The following is a 21,054-nucleotide window of genomic DNA, read 5'->3' on the forward strand; positions in this document are numbered from 1 at the left end:
TTCTTGTATGCGTTGTGTGGCTGCGTCTGGGTTCCTGCTTCTCGCCATAATCTCTGTGTCATGTACAAAAAACAACAGTTCACACGACGACCGAAACAACCACAGCAACAACTCAAACTACACAAGCACCCTATACACAGGGTTATAGTGACAAAATATTTTTTTTTTTCTAGTTGCTTTACGTCGCACCGACACATATAGGTCTTGTGGCGACGATGGGAGAGGAAAGGCCTAGGAATGGGAAGGAAGCAGCCGTGGCCTAATTAAGGTACAGCCCCAGCATTTGCCTGGTGTGAAAATGGGAAACCACGGAGAACTATCTTCAGGGCTGCCGAACCCGCTATCTCCCGGATGCGAGCTCACAGCTGCGCGCTCCTAACCACACGGCCAACTCGCCCGGCAGTCACAAATATTTAGGAATTACTCTGGAATCAAGACTCACCCTAAAAAATAAATAGTACCATACACCGTGCAAAACAACACACACTAATGCTTTACCCACTATCATAAAAATAATGTAAAACTGATATACACGACACTCATACGACCTGCCCTTACATATGCATACCCAGCCATTGGGTTCCTACCCATAACAAACATACAAAAGTTATAGAGAGAAAACTGGTCACTACACTTAGATGTTAAACATTACACCATTCCCATAGTACAAAAACACGACATAACAAAAGTATCTTACATATTAGACTACGCATATACTGTACACTAAAAACAAATCCACCGTGCGAGTTGGCCGTGCACGTAGAGGCGCGCGGCTGTGAGCTTGCATCCGGGAGATAGTAGGTTCGAATCCCACTATCGGCAGCCCTGAAAATGGTTTTCCGTGGCTTATGCTGGGGCTGTACCTTAATTAAGGCCACGGCCGCTTCCTTCCAACTCCTAGGCCTTTCCTATCCCATTGTCGCCATAAGACCTATCTGTGTCGGCGCGACGTAAAGCCCCTAGCAAAAAAAAAAACAAATCTTTATAATACTACCCAACTACACAACCCACTAATAAACATCCTAGGCCAATACAACCCAGATAGAAAAGACAAATATCATCGATGCCGTAAATACATATTACATTCTAACAAACCCTGATTAAACCCTCCCCCCACCCCCGTACAAACACGAAACAATAACAAAAGCACAAACTTAACGCACACCATAAAACTACCATAAATCCTCATATAGACCAGAACAACACAACTATAAGGCCTGTTTTTACATCTTCTGCGCCACCCCCACCCCTTCTTATGAGAAACACTTGTTTATAGTTTACAATTTACTATAGTTGCCAAAATAGCTGCTAAAACTTCAGTCCATACACACATACTTATTGATAGTTAGCGTTAACAAAATACGGTGCAGCGTTGCAAATCTCAAAGCAGTATTCATCTAGGCTACACCCTATATGCGTAATGATTCAGGGTAAACCACACCGTATAATTAAATCAACACTAAGAATAACCGTGGACCCTGGTAACACACACAAGTTTCACAACGACACTAACACACTAACACACATAAGATATTAAATAACACAAATAAATAAATTAGATTGTTAAAAATCCATAACATTATACACTCATCACAGACAGAGAGGACAGAGAGAGGAGCGCCAATGGGCGTACCGGTAACGGTACCTCACACACCACCTACCTCTCGGGAGGTAGGTGGCTCATACGGATAACCATGGGCCCATGTCTCCCTTATCGAACTCATGGTATTGCATAATAGTTCTGCTTTTACAACCTTCACTTCTGTCCCATTATTTTTAACTACGGTAAATATGATTCAGATGTACTTCCCACATTCACTTATTTGCCTCTTATTGGTCACGATTTCTGGTCATTCGCGTTACTTTCCGAGTTAACATTTAGTAAATTGAGATCACCCTCTACAATAACGTTCCTTACGTGTTACTCCCCATATAGCTCATTATCTTATCAAATAATTCTGCGTCAGCGTCAGTGTCATCCTTGCCAGGTCTCTACACCCCAGAAATAACAAGTTACTTATTATTTTTACAGATGAACCTTACACCTAGTGTTACATGTTTCTCATTCTTAATGTTTTCATTACCGAGCTCGATAGCTGCAGTTTCTTAAGTGTAGCCAGTATCCAGTATTCGGAAGTGGGTTCGAACCGCACTGTCGACAGCCCTGAAGATGGTTTTCCATGGTTTCCTATTTTCAAACCAGGCAATTAAACCTTTATTAAGGCCACAGCCACTTCTTTCCTACTCCTAGCCCTTTCCCGTCCCATCGTCGCCATAAGAACTATCTGTGTCGGTGCGACGTAAAGCAGCTTGTAAAAAATGTTTTCATTGCTTACCACCTTTTCATTCTTCATGAATACTTCATCCACCAACCAGTTGCATCCTGACTCTCCTATAAACAATCCAGTTCCATGAAAACATTACCGTAGCCCATTATTTCCCAACGTAAGATGTTTTCTGGCATTTGCTATCATATTTTACTGTATTCCTCTCCTACTTCTCTTTTCCGCCTTAATTTCTTGCTTCCGCCTTAGCTTTTTAGGCTTAAGTAATAACTCCATAAGCCATATTCTTATCTATCTACATAATAATCGCTGCGCCTAATTTTCTTCTCTGCTACCGCCTTCTTATATCCGTAACTCTTTTCATTACAATTTACTGAGGGACATTACATTCTCTAATACATTCACTTGCTATATAGGCCGTACATATATATCCTATCCGGTTTCCTCAGTTATAATAATCTGTTCTATTAATTTCAACTTTCTTAACTGTATTACTTTCTGCCTAAATTACTCCATGCGTATGTGAGTGCTAATCCCGAAACCTGGGCATTGTTTCCTTTGAGGAAAAGCTCCAAGCTGTTCGAATATATAAACTCTTGGCGCTGGATCATATCGAAATACGGATCCATTTTTAATGATGGTGAGGAACTTTGTTGGGTAAATGGTGGCCAAATGGTAAGTCGTATCACAAAACGGAGAGATCTACAACATTGGTCCTATACATTTTTGTCGTATCTCGTTATACGTTAGATAGAGCTGCAACTCTCGATTTTAAGTTAATATAAATATAAGAGATATGAAAGAATATTATAGGTCTAACTGCGTAAAACAATAAAGGAGGCGTCTGATGGTCGAATAAGTTTGTCGATATGACGTACCATTGAAAGCAGTAAATCTCGAAACGAAGGTCTGCATATATAAATATACCCATGCTTATCTATTTAAATAAAATTGTAGGGGGTCCGCTGTCTGTAATTTCGTTTGTTTTGACAATGTTTCGCCTATTTATCCGTTTTAGGTCAACTCAACACCGTATCAGTCGTTTTTAGTTTTCGTCTCTATTTGTCTGTTTGTTCTACCATCACGGCAGAACGGCTTGTTAGATCTCGGCCAAACTTCATATTTAGAGTATACTTGTCCAGGGTAAAGTTCAGATATGCATATCATTCAAAAATCACTGTATAGACTTGGAAATTATAGGAAAACTGGAACAATTTTCTTCCATTCTCCCTTAATCTATTGATTCTCCAAAATCCGTGGACTGCATGCGAAATGTACATTATTTCGCTTGGCCAATGGACACTCTTTCCTTCGAGGTTAAATTCCATGGTGTTGAAATATATAGCTTTTTGGCCACAAAAAGTATAGATATATGGAGGCAATTTCAGTGACGGTGCAGACCTTCGTTTCGGGGTCACTGCTGGCTAAACGGTAAGTCATTTCACAAAGTAGAATTGCACAATACCTGCTCAATTTGGAGAAATCTTCAAATTTGCTCCTATGGCTAATTTTCGTATTTCGATTCTTTATACGTTAGATAACGCTGCATTTTTCCTTTATAATCAAATCTCCCCAACTCGATTTTGACTGTCATTAGGAAATGGAGCCTGCCATTATTTAAAACTCTCTCTATTGGGAATGGCAGTCGACAAGTGGGCCCTCGGTTATATCAGAAACTTGATTGCGAATGGCAGTAGGAAATGTGACCTGTCCTTATCATCAAAACTTCGCCAACGCGCACTTTACATTGGAAACAACGCATGGGCTCACCCACTCCCACTTTTTTCTCTGATAGCGCTAAGTTACATGCAAATTAATATAATCTTACTCACTGCGTGTACAGTAATATGCGTAGAAGTCCGTATACAAGTTAGTATGCCGTAGCGAAGCATGGGTGCGTTTGCTAGCAGAAAATAAAATTATTTTGTCTATAGCTTTTGGAAACCGTCACTACACTAAACTGTATACTTTCACTCACTGGTCCAGGCCCTCGTCACTTGACTTGTAGACCTGCGTTCAATTGAAACATTTTACTGCTCGTTGATGGCCCGCTTCATCGGTTACAGTAGCTCATTAAGTAGTGAGCAGTTAATGAACTACTCCACGCCTACACCTGCTTTCATATGAGTCGTTAACCTGAGATTCTCCTTATATCAATAACTGTTCTATTGGCATTTGCGATATAAATACCGTGGAACGTCTTACCTACTTTGAAGGGACATGATTTCATTTCAAACGTTGAAGATGTTTTAATGTCGAGTGACAGCTCTGGTGCACGATCGACAATGTGGTTGCTCTATCCTAATTCACAGTTGCATATTTTTCCAATATTTATATTGCTACGTATTCTTGGTTACGTTAAGTGACAATGCTGTAATGCAAGCCATTGAAACATATTCTCGAGAGCAGCAATGTCGGATATTAAGACATTAAGTGAAATAAAAGGGATTTAAGATGTGGGATATGTTGAGCTTGCATTCGAGATACTATGGGCTCGAACCCCTTTGTCGGTAGCCTTGAAGATGGTTTCCCGTGCTTTCCATTTTAACACCATGCAACAGAGAGCGGTAATCAAGTGGCTATGTCACTGGTTTTTACAAAGGCGACCGTTACTCGGATGTCGGCCAATAATTGTGGGAGATTTCAAGTAAAAATTCACATTCTTGTTGTTCAGATTCAACGTAAAGCTGGAGGTTTCGTGGCTATGATTACTATTGTAACGGAGGACAAGAGTGAAGATAGGTTGGGATATAGTAACATATTTAAAATACTAATCTGATTAAGGTTTGTATGAAGTAGTGTTACCAAACGAATGTAGTGTTACATTAGTAACCCCAGTATACAAGGGAATGGGTGATAAACATAAAGTGTCAGCTTGACATGTGTTGTTAGTAAGCACTGAGAAATCATTCTTTGTGATTATATTAGACACGTTTGCGAAATTACTAAATAGTGTGGTAGAAGGCAGTTCAGGTTTAGTTATGGTTAATCCAATAAGGCTAAACGTGCAGGATTCCAGCGAGAAATAGCGTGTTATATTTTAGATTCAGATGGTCAAGTAGACTGTGTCGCTATTGTCTTATCCAAGGGTTTTGGGAGGCTAGATCATGGGGGGTTACTGAAGAAAAATGAGGGATATTGGACTAGACTAAAGAGTGATCGAATGAGTGGTTAAATTTCTATAAAATAGAACTCAGAAACTTAGAGTAGGTGAAGCGGGGGCTCCACAGCGCAGTATTATAAGACCGTTATGTTTTCTTATATACCGGTATATAAGTGATATCAGAAAATAACTGGAGGCACAAAAGAGGCTATTTGCTCATGATGTCATTCTGTGTAGAGTAGTAAATTAGTAAGAGATTCTATGCGAGTACGAAAAGACTTAGACAATGTGAGATGGACGGCAGACAATGGTGTTATGGTAAACGGTATGGAAAGTCAGGTTGTCTCACCAAGAGGAAAAGTCATCTCACTTTTAATCACTATGTTAATGGGGTGATAGCACCCCATGTAGATCACCGTAAGTACTGTTAATATACTTTAAGCATATAATTCCTTTGGGGTAATCTCATTAAAGAGGTTGTAAATACAGGATACAGATCTACTCACATGGTTTTTAGGGTATTTAGGGGTTGTAGTAAGCTTGTAAATGAGAGGATATGCAGGGTTATTCACCTAGGGTGTTACACGTAAATAACGTCTAAACCAATAAAGGTATCGGTATTCTGTTTCCATATTCGTAAGACACCCAAGGGCTTGTAAAATAACTTGCTACTTATTCTCATGCGATGATTAATAACCGAGATATTAATACTAAATCCATAATTTAAATGGAACGGCTCGAATACATACAGCTGGCCTAAAAGTTCAACTGCGTACAGGTTCAAATGTGTAAGTATTTTCAAAATCGGGCAGTTACTTTTTGAGATATCTACAAAAACCGCATTTTGGATTTTGCGTGCCTCATCAGGCAGCGTGCGTTCGGCCAAGGACATATTGACACACAAGCTGTTTCCTGGCATTGATTCCAGCCACAGAACGGCTACCAGGCATGTACTGTAAACTATCCTACACATAATATATAAGTGGAGGCACATGCTTCCCCTAGTACACAGTCACTGTATTGTCCTACAAAGGAGGCTTGCAGAGGTATCTCAATGGCACACTAGCGCCAGCGTCTTGGAAATGTGTAGCATTCCAATAAATGAGCCCACTGCTACACTGCGGCGAAACGCTGGTAATTCCACGATTGAAAAGGCCTTAAGACTTACTGAGCTCAATTTTTTAAAGGTTAAAGTTGTTGTTTGCTTTGTTCTGTTCTGTTTTGAAATCCATGTGTAACAGGTTGCGCTCAGTTTGGCGTCTTTTTCCACGGATGAGAATGGGAAGGATTTGGAAAGGACATCGGCCATATTGTAATGATGTGCCCACATCGGAGCTTCCAGGGAGGATAGATACCACGAACTTCATGCGGCAAGTGAAGAGGCAGTGAATTGGCTAAATTCTCTGGACATTAAATTATAAGTTATATTACCATCAATTGATCCTTCGTCCGATTGTTGTTCTATCTACTTTCAGTGTATATAGTTTTAAGTGTATGTATATATATAGTTTCTATGTAACCTCTTTACGCCATACGAAATAAATAAATCTCAAAGGTAACAAGTCAAAATAATTATTTTATTCCATTTAAGAACATTAAATCCCCCGCCCGTCCTGTCATGAGTTCGTCTGACATACACACTTTGCAAATCCATCACATGTGTACGATATGCTCACATACCTGTTATCCATTCTGTGGCTGCAATCACACCCAGGAAACCACTTGCGTGACAATTTGTCCTTGTCCAACTGCACGCCGTATAATGCGGCATGCAAAACCGCGCATGTGGTTCTTATTGATATCTCAGAAAGTAACTGTCCGATTTTCAAAATACTTACATATCTGAACTTGTAAGCAGTTGAACTTTTAGGCCACCTGCACGAATTTGTGCCGTTCCATTAAAACATTGAGTTAGTGTTAATATCTCGGTTAATAATCACATCACCCCATGAGAATACGTAGCACATTGTTTTACAAGTCCCTGGGTATCATTTACGAATACGGAAATAGAATACTGATATCTTTAATGGTTTAGACGTTATTTCCGTGTAACACCTTCGGTGAATAATCCTGTATAGGTCTCTGGCAAGATCCCAAATGGGTATGGTTTCTGTATAGGGGACCCGCATCAGGACTACTAGATACTAGAACTGAAAGCGAACTAAAGAAGAGCATCAGGAGTTTTTCTTGGTGATTTCGGGCAAAACAGAATTGCTACGAAAGTTTTGGGCTCGGAGGAGTTTGATATAAGGGGACGAGCTGCTCGAATAAGTAGTATATTCCGAGCTATCAGTTGACAGATTGCGTGGAATTACATCAGTTGATGAATACGCTCGAGTAGTAATTATATGAAGATAAAGTTGGAATTCAAGAAGATAAATTGTGACAAATATTCATTTATACGACATGGAGTATGGGATTGGAATAATTTATAAAGGGAAATGTTGAATAAATTCCCAATTTCTTTGAGAGTGTTTAAGAGAAGGCTTAGTTAATAATTGATGGGGAGTCTGGCACCAGGATGGCAGTCCTAAATGAACATCATTGATGATTGAATGGTGTCAACACTCAATTCAAGCTGCAAGCGTAACTGAGTTTTTGAACGTTTTAGCAGCAATAATGTGAATATCAGTTAAATTGAAATTATCCTCTGATCAAATAAAGCTGAGTAATAGTGCCCTTTATCTAATTTATTGTAAATGAAATATTTTAATGAATGTCCTGTGAGATCATTGACATGCTGTGACGTGTAATTTTCGTGTATTCATCATCATGTAATATATTAACTGTTATCGATTGAAACTACCCAAAAACGGTGGTTCAGTGTTGTTTGTATGCAGTACATACTTAAAACAACTGTTGGAGGACGAGTTAGGTTGGTTTTTTTTTTTTTTTTTTTTTTTTTTTTTTTTTTTTTTTTTTTTTGCTATTGGCCTTACGTCGCACTGACACAGATAGGTCTTATGTCGACGATGGAAGAGGAAAGGCCTAGGAGTTGGACGGAAGCGGCCGTGGCCTTAATTAAGGATCAGCCTCAACATTTGCCTGGTGTGAAAATGGGAAACCACGGAAAACCATCCTCAGGGTTGCCGACGGTGGGATTCGAACCCACCCCCTCCCGGATGCAAGCGTACAGCCGCGCGACCCTAACAGCACGGCCCACTCGCCCGGTCGAGTTAGTTTTAAGAGGTACATAATGAATACTACCATCACGGTAGATTTGGCGTATAGCTTACTCCGCTGAGTTATCTCCCGGTTTTATGACACTAATTACTGACTTCACAATGGTAGCCGTGAAAGGAATCGAGCAATACTCATGGGTTTATTGTTATTAGGAACCCTGAAACCCATAAAAAGGGCTCTCATAACGTACTACTGCCACGATAGCTGGGTCAAGAGTTTAATTTTAAAGAGATGCAGGCTATCACTCACTCTTCTTCTTGGCTTGCGGCATGCAGAGCCTTACTTTCCACTTGGTGGGCCCAGGTTTGCGGGATTCTTGCACCAATAGTAGAGGGAGGGCAGGAATGAGACACTTAAGACACGCGGAGGGATGCCTTCCACAGATTTAGTTGTCAGTAAAACACTGTAACTCGCCTTCAGGAGATTTCCATCTCGCGGAAAGTCAAAGAGACGTTCGAAGAACCACACGGAGGAAGACATGAATGAGGCCTATAGGGCCTATGACAACCGAGGATGCCATCAACTTCCACGATGGCGAAGTCATTGCAGGTGTGAGGACAGTCAATATCGCCAGAAAAGAGAGAAAGAGAGACTTCAATATGGGACTGTGACGACAATAATAATAATAATAATAATAATAATAATAATAATAATAATAATAATAATAATAATAATAATAATAATAATAATAATAAATTATATCGGGCGAGTTGGCCGTGCGTTTAGGAGCGCAAAGCTGTGAACTTGCATCGGGGAGATATTGGGTTCGAATCCCACTGTCGGCAGCCCTGAAGATGGTTTTCCGTAGTTTCCCATTTTCACACCTGATAATTGCTGGGGCTGTACCTAAATGAAGACCACGGCCGCATCCTTCCAACTCCAATTCCTTTCCTCCCCCATCATCACTGTAAGACTTATGTGCGTCAGCGCGACGTAAAGGCACTAGCAAAATAATAATAGTAATAATAATAATATAGGAGATAGTGAAATGTTATTATGTTGAAATAAAGTAGGCAATCAAATCTATGTTAAAACTCCAAAGCCAAATCCTGAGTCACATCTGTGGTAACGTTAAATTTGCAACATACAGGTACATTACTATGTTCGATCAAAGGAAACAACCGGATTGATAAAAAGGATATCAAATTATCCAGTGAACGCCAGGGGTCATCACCCAAACAAACCACCACTAAAACGATATTTTAATATAAATTATCCTGTTGCGTAGAATATTTCAATTCAAAGCTTTTTTCCCACTGAACTGAATAATGAAGCTAGAGTGGAAAAAGTATATTTATACTCACCCGGCAGACATGATTTCATGAGCTTTCAAATGTGCAAAATAATGAATTCTTTAATGAATTTGTTGGGACTATGTGCTGTTTAATTTAGAGGGGAGATTCAACTCTGTAAAAATTATGATTAGGTCCATAACATTGGGGAGCACTGGGAATAGAGTGAAGTATTTCTCTCCTAGGCAATAATAACGATGAAGTATTTCTGAGAATCATTTGCTTCTAATTTCAGAAAATTCAGAGATATATTATATTTCATCATCATCATCATCATCATCTGTTTACCCTCCAGGGTCGGCTTTTCCCTCGGACACAGCGAGGGATCCCACCTCTACCGCCTCGAGGGCAGTGTCCTGGAGGCGGTCGGGGATACAACTGGGGAGAATGACCAGTACCTCGCCCAGGCGGCCTCACCTGCTATGCTGAACAGGGGCCTTGTGGAGGGATGGGAAGACTGGAGGGGATAGGCAAGGAAGAGGGAAGGAAGCGGCCGTGGCCTTATGTTAGGTACCATCCCGGCATTCGCCTGGAGGAGAAGTGGGAAACCACGGAAAACCACTTCGAGGATGGCTGAGGTGGGAATCGAACCCACCTCTACTCAGTTGACCTCCCGAGGCTGAGTGGACCCCGTTCCAGCCCTCACACCACTTTTCAAATTTTCGTGGCAGAGCCGGGAATCGAACCCGGGCCTCCGGGGGTGGCAGCTAATCACGCTAACCACTACACCACAGAGGCGGTATTATATTTCAACCAGCGAATAATTGTCTCATTGAATATTTTTGTTCTGTACTTAACATCTCTTCAACACGTACTACATGTACGTAACACGACCTAATACGTTGAAAGTCTGTTTCGATTACAATGCGGTCGTGAAAATTAAATATTCATTGACATGCCCCACAACGGGCGACTTAAACGCACTCTGCAGTGTGCTAGCAGTAGTGCAAGACCTGTAGCTCAGATCCTTTCAAACAGAGCAAAGAAGGCCTAGGCCACCATAGCTCAATTGGTAGAGCAAGCGACGCGAAATCGGGAGGTTGTGGGTTCGGATCCCACTGGTGTCCGGCTGGCCATTTTTGTTCTGTACATAACATCTCTTCAACACGTACTGCATGTACGTAACACGACCTAATACGTTGAAAGTCTGTTTCGATTAATTTTCTCATTATTGAACTTCTTATTTGTAAACCCTTCCCCACACACACACACACGAATGCAGACACACACACAAACACACACAATGGACGGTCTGCACGGAATGGGTTGTGAAGCTGTGAATAAACATTCGGGAGATGACAAGTTCGGGCCCCATTGTCAAGAGGCTTCACACGTGATTACGAATCCAAAGTCTAACAGTTTCCTGGAATTACATTCTGATTGTTTTCCAGAGCCTCTACAGTGGATCAATAAATCGAACCAATGGCTAAGTTTCTACCAATTGCCCTTATGTTTCATTGGTATATACATACTGTTTTCATTTTACATACTATTACTTTGGGACGTACGTATAATTTTAAAAGCATAAGCTAAATTCTTTAACAAACTATTTTATGTACATCCAGGATATTATGCAGTTTCTATTTAACTGCCTACCAACCTTTTCCTAAAAGAGGACATAAATCATTACACTTTGGGGTGCTAATTTCGTGAGGCTATTTCTAGCCGAGCGTAGCGCTTGTAAGGCAGACCCTTCGACGAGAGTGGGCGGCATCCGCCATGTGTAGGTAACTGCGCGTTATTGTGGTTGAGGATAATGTTACGTGTGGTGTGTGAGTTGCAGGGATGTTCGGGACAGCAAGAACACCCAGCCCCCGGGCCATTGCAATTAACCAATGAAGGTTAAAATCCCCGACCCGGCCGGGAATTGAACCCGTGACCCTCTGAACCGAAGGCCAGTACGCTGACCATTCAGCCAATAAGTCGGACACACTTTGGGGTGCTACATTTTAAATGGTTTTGTTATGTTTTCGTGTTTCTTTCAGTGATTGGAATGTTTGTGGTTAAGTTAATGCTTTCTTAATTTGCCTTTGATTAAGGAACAAAGTGTAGGGAACGCAAACAAGTTCTTATGGATAATGTATCGTGAACATATGTTTCGTAAAACTAGTCTATCACCTAACATTAATTTCGTCGTCAGATGCCGTTGTGATTTAAGTTAATTCCATTAACATTATTTCCTGAAATATCGCTATTTGAAGCAAATAAATGGATAGTACAATAATTGCATGTACGTTATTTACAATTTGACAGCAAAATATATAACTTGAGTGTCACTTAAAATGCTTAAATTATGTCTACACTTCGGACGTAGTTTGCTATATTAGAGAATAGAGTACCGAGCTAATATCTGCGCGGCTTGCGTCACTTAGCCGTCAAATTTCATTCGGGACATGGCCGGTACGAACCCCACTGATGATGGTTTTTCGTTGTTACCCATTTTCACATCAACTGTACCATGAATGAGTTCACAGTCATTTCCTCGCACTACTGGCCTATCCCTGTCCCATCGTCGGCATGAGACCTATCAGTGTGTCAAAACGTAAAATAAAAATTAAAAACGGAAGTAAGAACCATTTCATCTAAATTCAAGAAAATAAACAAATCAAAGTGCTTTCTGCGGCATCCTAGTAGTGTCAGAAGCTAATCCTACAACTTACGCATTTTTGATATGACACAATGTGTAATTCTGTATAGTAATGATCTAAATTCAATTTGGTAATAGTCATCATCATCTGTTTACCCTCCAGGTTCGGTTTTTCCCTCGGACTTAGCGAGGGATCCCACCTCTACCACCTCAAGGGCAGTGTCCTGGAGCTTCAGACTCTTGGTCGGGGATACAACTGGGGAGTATGACCAGTACCTCGCCCAGGCGGCCTCACCTGCTATGCTGAACAGGGGCCTTGTGGAGGGATGGGGAGATTGGAAGGGATAGGCAAGGAAGAGGGAAGGAAGCGGCCGTGGCCTTAAGTTAGGTACCATCCCGGCATTCGCCTGGAGGAGAAGTGGGAAACCACGGAAAACCACTTCCAGGATGGCTGAGGTGGGAATCGAACCTACCTCTACTCAGTTGACCTCCCGAGGCTGAGTGGACCCCGTTCCAGCCCTCGTACCACTTTTCAAATTTCGTGGCAGAGCCGGGAATCGAACCCGGGCCTCCGGGGGTGGCAGCTAATCACGCTAACCACTACACCACAGAGGCGGACTTTGGTAATAGTAACAAACGATTTTGTAGTTTCAGCTCTGGCATGAAAATTTTCCCAGCTTCGTATTTTTAACAAATATTTGATTGTAAACTTTGCCTTCCAAAAGCTCCCATCTATCCTGAATATCGATAAGGTCTCGACGGTTTCAAATCCACTCTAACACTTCCACTCCGTTATGTTGAAGACTGCTCCTTGCAATCTTTTCTACGAGATAAATGAAATTACATTTTAGTTTGGGGACTTAAACATACAACTAGTACTTGGAAAAACTTTTTTTGTTTCTCATTGTACCTTCAAGAGTGAAAGCAGCAGGATTTGTTCTGGGCGATTTCCGACAGAAGATTAGTGATAGGAAACTCTTGAAAACTTTGGGCTGGGAAGAGTTGCGGGCAAGTAGACGAGCTGCTGGATTAAAAGATATCTTCCGAGCTGCCAATGAAGAGATAGCCTGGAATAACTGTAGTATATCAATGAGCTTGAATGCAGTTTTTTAAATTAGGAAAGAATACTAATTTTCTGTTGAAGAGGACAAATGGAACCAGTATTAGTTTATTGGAAGTAGAATTAGAGATTGGAATAATTGATGAAGGAAGACGTTTGATAAATTTCCAAGTCCTTTGAAATAATTTAAGAAATTATAAGGTGAGCAATTGATATGGAACTTGCCGCCTTGGTGACAGCAATAAATGGACGTCGGTAGTTATTATTTGATTGATTGATTGATTGATTGATTGATTGATTGATTGATTGATTGATTGATTGATTGATTGATTGATTGATTGATTGATTGATTGATTGATTGATTGATTGATTGATTGATTGATTGATTGATTGATTGATTGATTGATTGATTGATTGATTGATTGATTGATTGATTGATTGATTGATTGAAATGGGTCCATTTTTCTTCCTGAAAAAGCAACTCAGTACCATTAAATTTGTAGGTTATTTCGAAGTTTGCTGTACACAGTCTTCCAGTAGCTGTTTCTAATGTCTACGGAACAGTGCAAACTGAACGAATGGTATGAGTGACAGGTTCTTACTTTTAGTTCTTCCTAAACTTAGGGGTGAAGTAAGTATGCCACAAAACTTAAATGTTCAATTTCTTTCTCCTTCCTTCTTGGACTAACGTCACCATTAGATATGAGAGGAAGGTTACCGACGACTATTTTGTTATAAAGGTACAGTTTTTGAGAATTTCAAAATCCATTGAAATCTAATCTATATGAAGTGGGAGATATAATTAATGAAACGACTTCCTCTTGAATAATTCTAAACAAAGACATTAGCGTTGACTAAGACACATCTCTATTGATGATGCGAGATTTATATGAGGAGGTGACTTGCATATAAGGAAAAATTGAATATTGATAGAATATAGGAAGAATCAGAATCAATCAATATGAGAGTGGAATCACTACAAATTTGGCTACTCATATTTTGACTGTCAGTGAATTCCATCGCTCATTCATTGCAAAGTTACGCAAATAATATTATTATATTACACGAATGTACCCTGTTGACCAAAATTGAGTTCATATCTGTGTATCTCTAATGAACTTGTCAATAAATGGAGGCACGAATGGAACATAGTACCTTCCAAGGCAAACTATATTAAACCGCTCGGAGGACTAATTGAATATTAATAGAATGCAAATGAAAATTAATTCATTTATGGAAGGAGCAACGTTGAGTAAAAGCGTACATTCAGCACACGACCAGAAACTCGTTAAAAACAAATGTTTTTAGAACAAATATTACTGAACCTCAGACCAGAATGTCAGCAAAAAATCTCTGTAATTCATTTCACCATAAATAGTAAATACACTGCAACGTTCTTATAAGCGTCCACAGGAAACTGCCATAATGAAAATATAGACGTAGAAAGACTAATGGCTCGTCGAAGTAGTTTAATTCATCTTCAGAAGTACTGTAGGTATCAGAGAGTAACTTTTGGCAATAGTTCATCCTCCAGGAGTAATGGCACTCACGAAATTTATCAATCCTCTGTGTCTGGTCCATCGTTATTTCCAATAAGCAATATTTATAGGTGAAACAGCCAATATTTGACATATCTGTGATAATGTCCTACAAGTCTACAAACACTCTGACATATGTAACATCGTGGAAAGCATACTAGAACAAAAGTCTGTCATCGCTCAATTTCAACCCTATTTTCCTTTTATAACAGAACCTACTCCATCTTGTGTTATATGGCACAAAATATGCACTGAGGATAATAGTGAAAAATCTTTGCACCATGTTCGAAGAACTTCGGTAGAACATGTAAACATGTATCTTTTCGAAAGTGTTTCAATCCCACAGTCCTTTCAAATAAATACGAAATTTCCATCAACAATAAACAGTTATAATCGACACTCTAATAAAGCCCCTACTATATTGCAGTGAAGCTGTGTGAAGCAATCTTAAAACGCGGTTAGATAGTAGGCTGCAGTAAGTTCATACTTCCTAGGTTCGTTTCACATTCAACTTGGAAATGCGACAGCATGTCTCTCCATACCTTAACCAATCGCCAATGCTCAACCTACAAACAAGAAGGCAACTTCATACTTGGTATCAACTGCTCAACATTCAGCTTCTCTAGTTCTCAGAACCCCTTCCCTCAGGGAAGTACAACCACTGCTTCACGACAAGTAGAGATTGTGTTTAGAACTGCGTAATGGACGACTCACGGAGCTTGATATGAGGAACGTTATTCCAAAACTAGTATAAAAACACTTACTATTCATTTATTTCTGACAACTATTGCTATTAAAATTATTATTATTATTATTATTACTATTATTATTACCCGTGGTGTAGGGGTAGCGTGCCAGCCGCTCGCCCAGAGGACCCGGGTTCGAGTCCCGGCCAGGTCAGAGATTTTTCTCTCAACCTGAGGGCTGGTTCGAGGTCCACTCAGCCTACGTGATTAGAATTGAGAAGCTATCTGACGGTGAGATGGCGGCTCCGGTCTCGAAAGCCCAGAATAACGGCCGAGAGGATACGTCGTGCTGACCACACGAACCCTCGTAGTCTGCAGGCCTTTGGGCTGAGCAGCGGTCGCTGGGCAGGCCAAGACCCTCTCAAGGGCGTTAAATGCCTTGGGTTCATTATTATTATTATTATTATTATTATTATTATTATTATTATTATTATTATTATTATTATTATTATTTAGAATACCTGTTACCATACGTAGATCCCTGCACGGATCCACAGATTTTTCCGCGGATATTCGCGAAGTTATTGTCTTGGCGGATACAAACTGTATGGTAGGGCGGATAATTTTGCTGATAATTTCTAAATAATGACGTTTATTGATTTTCACTCAGGTATACTCTTCTTTTTCCTTGTGATTATGAGACCCTTGACAGCGGTATGGGAGAATGGTGATGTATATTAATAAGTGATACATAAAGATGACCTGAGTCTACCTGGCTCCTGCCCACAGTTAATGGAAGGAACATAGAGAAAATTTCTGCTAAACCTATGACTGTAGGGGTTCTGGTGCCAGATGTCGGGCATATAGTATTATGCTAACAGATCTATCCGTTAATACCTCGGGCATAATATATTGTAGTTAAATATTTACAATATCCGCGGACAACAATTCGCAGATGCGGGTGCGGAAGAAGGAAGTAGATGCGGATAAATATTTTGTATATCAGCACAGGGCTCTAACCATATGTTTTTTTTTTCTAGCATATTATGAATGTATTTATCCAAAATTAGTTTCGACAAACTGATGAAAATGTTATAAATTTACTTAATTAAAACTGAAAAGAGATGGCTTCAGATATCACAGTGTCAACTGCACAACTCTTCAGTATCACCGGTCCCGCGGTGTAGGGGTAGTTTGTCTGCCTCGTACTCGGAGGTCCCGGGTTCGATTCCCGGCAAGGTCAGGGATTTTTAAGTAAATCTGCGGGCTGGTTAGAGGTCAACTCAACCTACGTTATTACAATTCAGCACCTATCTGACGGTAAGATAGCAACCACGGTCTAGAAAGCCAAGAATAAAGGACGAGAGAATTCGTCGTGCCGACCACCCGGCACCTCGTAATCTGCAAGTCTTCAGGATGAGTAGCGGTCGCTTAGTAGGCCATGGCCCTTCGGAGCTGCTGTACCGTGGGGTTTGGTTTTGTAACAGTTATCATCAGTGTTTAGGTTACTTTTTAAAATTATTTCCTAGCCCATGATATTCTTTCAATCAATCATTCAATACTGATTTGCATTTAGGGCTGTCTCCCAAGTGGCAGATTCCCTATCTGTTGTTTTCTTAGCCTTTTCTTAAAGGATTTCAAAGAAATTGGAAATTTATTGAACATCTCCCTTGGTAAGTTATTCCAGTCCCTAACTCTTCTTCCTATAAATGAATATTTGCCTCAATTTGTCCTCTTGAATTCCAACTTTATCTTATTATTGTGATCTTTCCTACTTTTAAAGACTCCAGTCAAACTTATTCGTCTGCTAATGTCATTCTACGCCATCTCTCCGCTGACAGCTCGGAACATACCACTTAATCGACCAGCTCGTCTTCTTTTTCCCAGTTTTTCCCAGCCCAAACTTTGCAACATTTTGTAACGCTACCCTTTTGCGGGAAATCACCCAGAACGAATCGAGTATTATTTTCGTGAATATCTTAAGCATGATTAAGTTAAACGCAAAGCTTTTTTACCGTAGCTGCGCGACGCATTAAGAAAAGGCAAATAAATGCATAAATAAAAATAAATTATAAACAACTAAATGGAAAAATATGAATAATAATGCTATTTGGTTTACGTCCCACTAACCACTTTTACGGTCTTCGGAGACGCCGAGGTGCCGGAATTTAGTCCCGCAGGAGTTCTTTTACGTGCCAGTAAATCTACCGACACGGGGCTGTCGCATTTGAACACCTTCAAATACCACCGGACTGAGCCAGGATCGAACCTGCCAAGTTGGGGTTAGAAGGCCAGCGCCTTAACCGTCTGAGCCACTCAGCCCGGCAGGAGAAATATGTTGAGCAGTAGTTTACTAAACGTTTCTGAGTGATATATATATACAGTACTTCCTGAAGTCCGTTGGCCAAGTATACTTTAATAGAAATAATAATAATAATAATAATAATAATAATAATAATAATAATAATAATAATAATAATAATAATAATAATAATAGACTCAGCTGCCATGTACAGGCATTTTTAATTTGACGACTCCTGGATGCCGTTTTACTCTAGGCCTACTACATGGGAGAATAAACAGAATCTTTCCTGGACACTAATTACTGAGTTTTAATGAATTTTGTCGGGTAAACATCAAATGGTTCACAAGTGATCTTTCATAAGCCGACATCTTACGACTATCTCTTTCGGGTTTGAACCCGCTATCTCGGGATATGGAGGCCGATACTTCACCACTGATCCATAGAGACCGCTTATACTTTTGCCATTCAGTGGAATAGCCTAATACATCTACTGACATTTGTCGTTATACTGAATTAGCGATCATGTTAGATCTGACCTAATAAACTTGATTAACATCAAATGTCACATAAAGGGATTATGCCTCACTTAACATCAAGGTAGGCGCACATGCTGACAAGCGGGACTCGCTATATCCCTCCTTGGGAATAGTAGTTAATAGTAGTTATTAACTCCTGTTGTTTCTCGTGGAACATTGGGCATCAACAAAGCACCTCCATCTGGCCCTGTGGACAGCCAGCCTCTTTACCTCACTCCAGGTCTTGCCTTCTTCCATCGCTGCCATAAGAATAGATCTTCGCCACGTTTGCTTGGGTCTACCTCTCTTCATTTCAGCCTGCCAGTTCCAGTCCAGTGCCTCTCTCTGAATTGCTTCGTTCCCCTTCCTCATTGTATACCCGATCCAATTCCATTTCCGCCACTTTATCCGTATGGCCATCTCATTCTCTCCCATCCTCCTCCAGAGTTCATCGTTGGAGATTACTTCCGGCCAGTAGATGTAAAGTATACTTCGCAGACAGTGGTTAACAAAGGTCTGCAACTTGGGTGTAATTACTCCAGGCACTTTCCAAGTCTCGGGCCCTTATAACAGAACAGACTTGGCATTACTCGCAGTTCGGAAGATGCGGGGTTTGGTCCTGATAGATATTCTGTTGTCATTCAACACCAGATAGAGCCGAATGTAAGCACCATTTTCTTTCTGAATGCGCTGCGAGGCATCTTGTGTAGCTCCCCCATCGTTGGCAAATACACTGCCCAAGTAAATGAAACTATTCACATCTCTGATAGATTCACCACTGAAGACAAATGGATCTAATTTGCTGGTGTTAATTCCTAGAGCATTGGTCTTCTTTAAGTTGATCATTAGTCCCATCCTTTACCCTTCCTCTAACAAATATTTGAGCTTTACTTGCATTTTGGTCCGCCTCTGTGGTGTAGTGGTTAGCGTGATTAGCTGCCACCCCCGGAGGTCCGGGTTCGATTCCCGGCTCTGCCACGAAATTTGGAAAATGGTACGAGGACTGGAATGGGGTCAATCAGCCTCGGGATTTCTGTTGAGTAGAGGAGGGTTCGATTCTCACTTCAGCCAACCTCGAAATGGTTTTCCGTGGTTTCCCACTTCTTCAGGCAAATACTGGGATGGTACCTAACTTAAAGCCACGGCCGGTTCCTTCCCTCTTCCTTGTCTATCCCTTCCAAACTTAAAATCCACCACAAGATCCCTGTTCAGAATAGAGGGAGAGGCCACCTAGGAGGGCTAGTAGTCCTTCTCCCCAGTTGTATCGCCGACCAAATATCTCACGCTCCAGCACACTGTCCTTGAGGTGGTAGAGGTAGAATCCCTCGCTGAGTCCGAGTGAAAAACTAACCCTGAACGTTAAACGGGCTAAGAAATAAATAAAGGATGCGTACTCTCTGGTTTATAAACGAGCGCTACAACGTCCTATATTTCGGATGTGAAAAAAGAATAGCAGTTATTTTACTACACTCTTCTGTAACAGGGTGCATTTGGAAATAACCCAAAGGTGTAGAAAATAAAGTATAATAACTCATTAATTTTTACACGTACAGACATTGCACTCCACCAAAAGGTGCCTTGTATTTGAACGATCCGTTTTCTCCTAATTTTAACTATGTTCGGCAAAATATGTACCGTATAGGCTATAGTTTCGAGACTACCTCTTGGAAACTCCTACATGTTCAGTCCGTGAGCATTAGTTACATTCCGACCAGATTCTTTACAGAGTTATGTCGTTGCTGAACACACTAGCCATTATTGACGCGTTGACAGCAATTGTACTGCTGCGGTACCAAATACCAGCCTAGTACTGAGCGTTCTAAAACGAGGCTTACTAACGGAATGTGGCGCTCTAAAAGGATAGCACTGAGGATCATGCAGCGAGTGACCGTCCGGTTGTTATCTCTATGTACTCTGACGTCACCTACCTGCAAGCAGTAATATTCATGTAAAAAAAGTGTTAGCCCATACGGGACACTTATAAGTAGAAAGATTGGCGGTGGTAGACAACCTGCTATAAACTGTCATACATCACCAACTGTATGTACGTAATAATCGTACTAGTAATCATATAATAGGCCAGTAGCGTCCAGAGCGCTTCATACTGTGCAAATTTCCACAGCTGTACACCCGTGAATGCACATTACAGAGTGGCATGTTTCAATGACGTGGAGTAGAGGGTAAGGAAGACGTACAATAAGGGAAGGGATGCACAGCTGCTCTTCTGAAACACACATTATTTGAACAGTGAGGACTGACGTTGGACGGTGCTGTAACAGACAGTGCCTGATACCAATAAATGTACAAATTGTTTATGCGAGTATGGTATTAGGTGGCAGGTCTCTGGCTTTCTGTCTTCAACTTTGCGGGTTCGGTACAGGCTCAGGTTGGCGGTATTTTCATTGACTTAAATTTCATGCGTCTCTAAATATATCTACGAAAATATTTAGTGGGAATATTTAGGAATTTTGAATGGTACATAACACTATCTCATTTAATA

The sequence above is a fragment of the Anabrus simplex genome, chromosome 1, assembly GCF_040414725.1.
Source record: "Anabrus simplex isolate iqAnaSimp1 chromosome 1, ASM4041472v1, whole genome shotgun sequence".
NCBI classification, from domain to species: domain Eukaryota; kingdom Metazoa; phylum Arthropoda; class Insecta; order Orthoptera; family Tettigoniidae; genus Anabrus; species Anabrus simplex.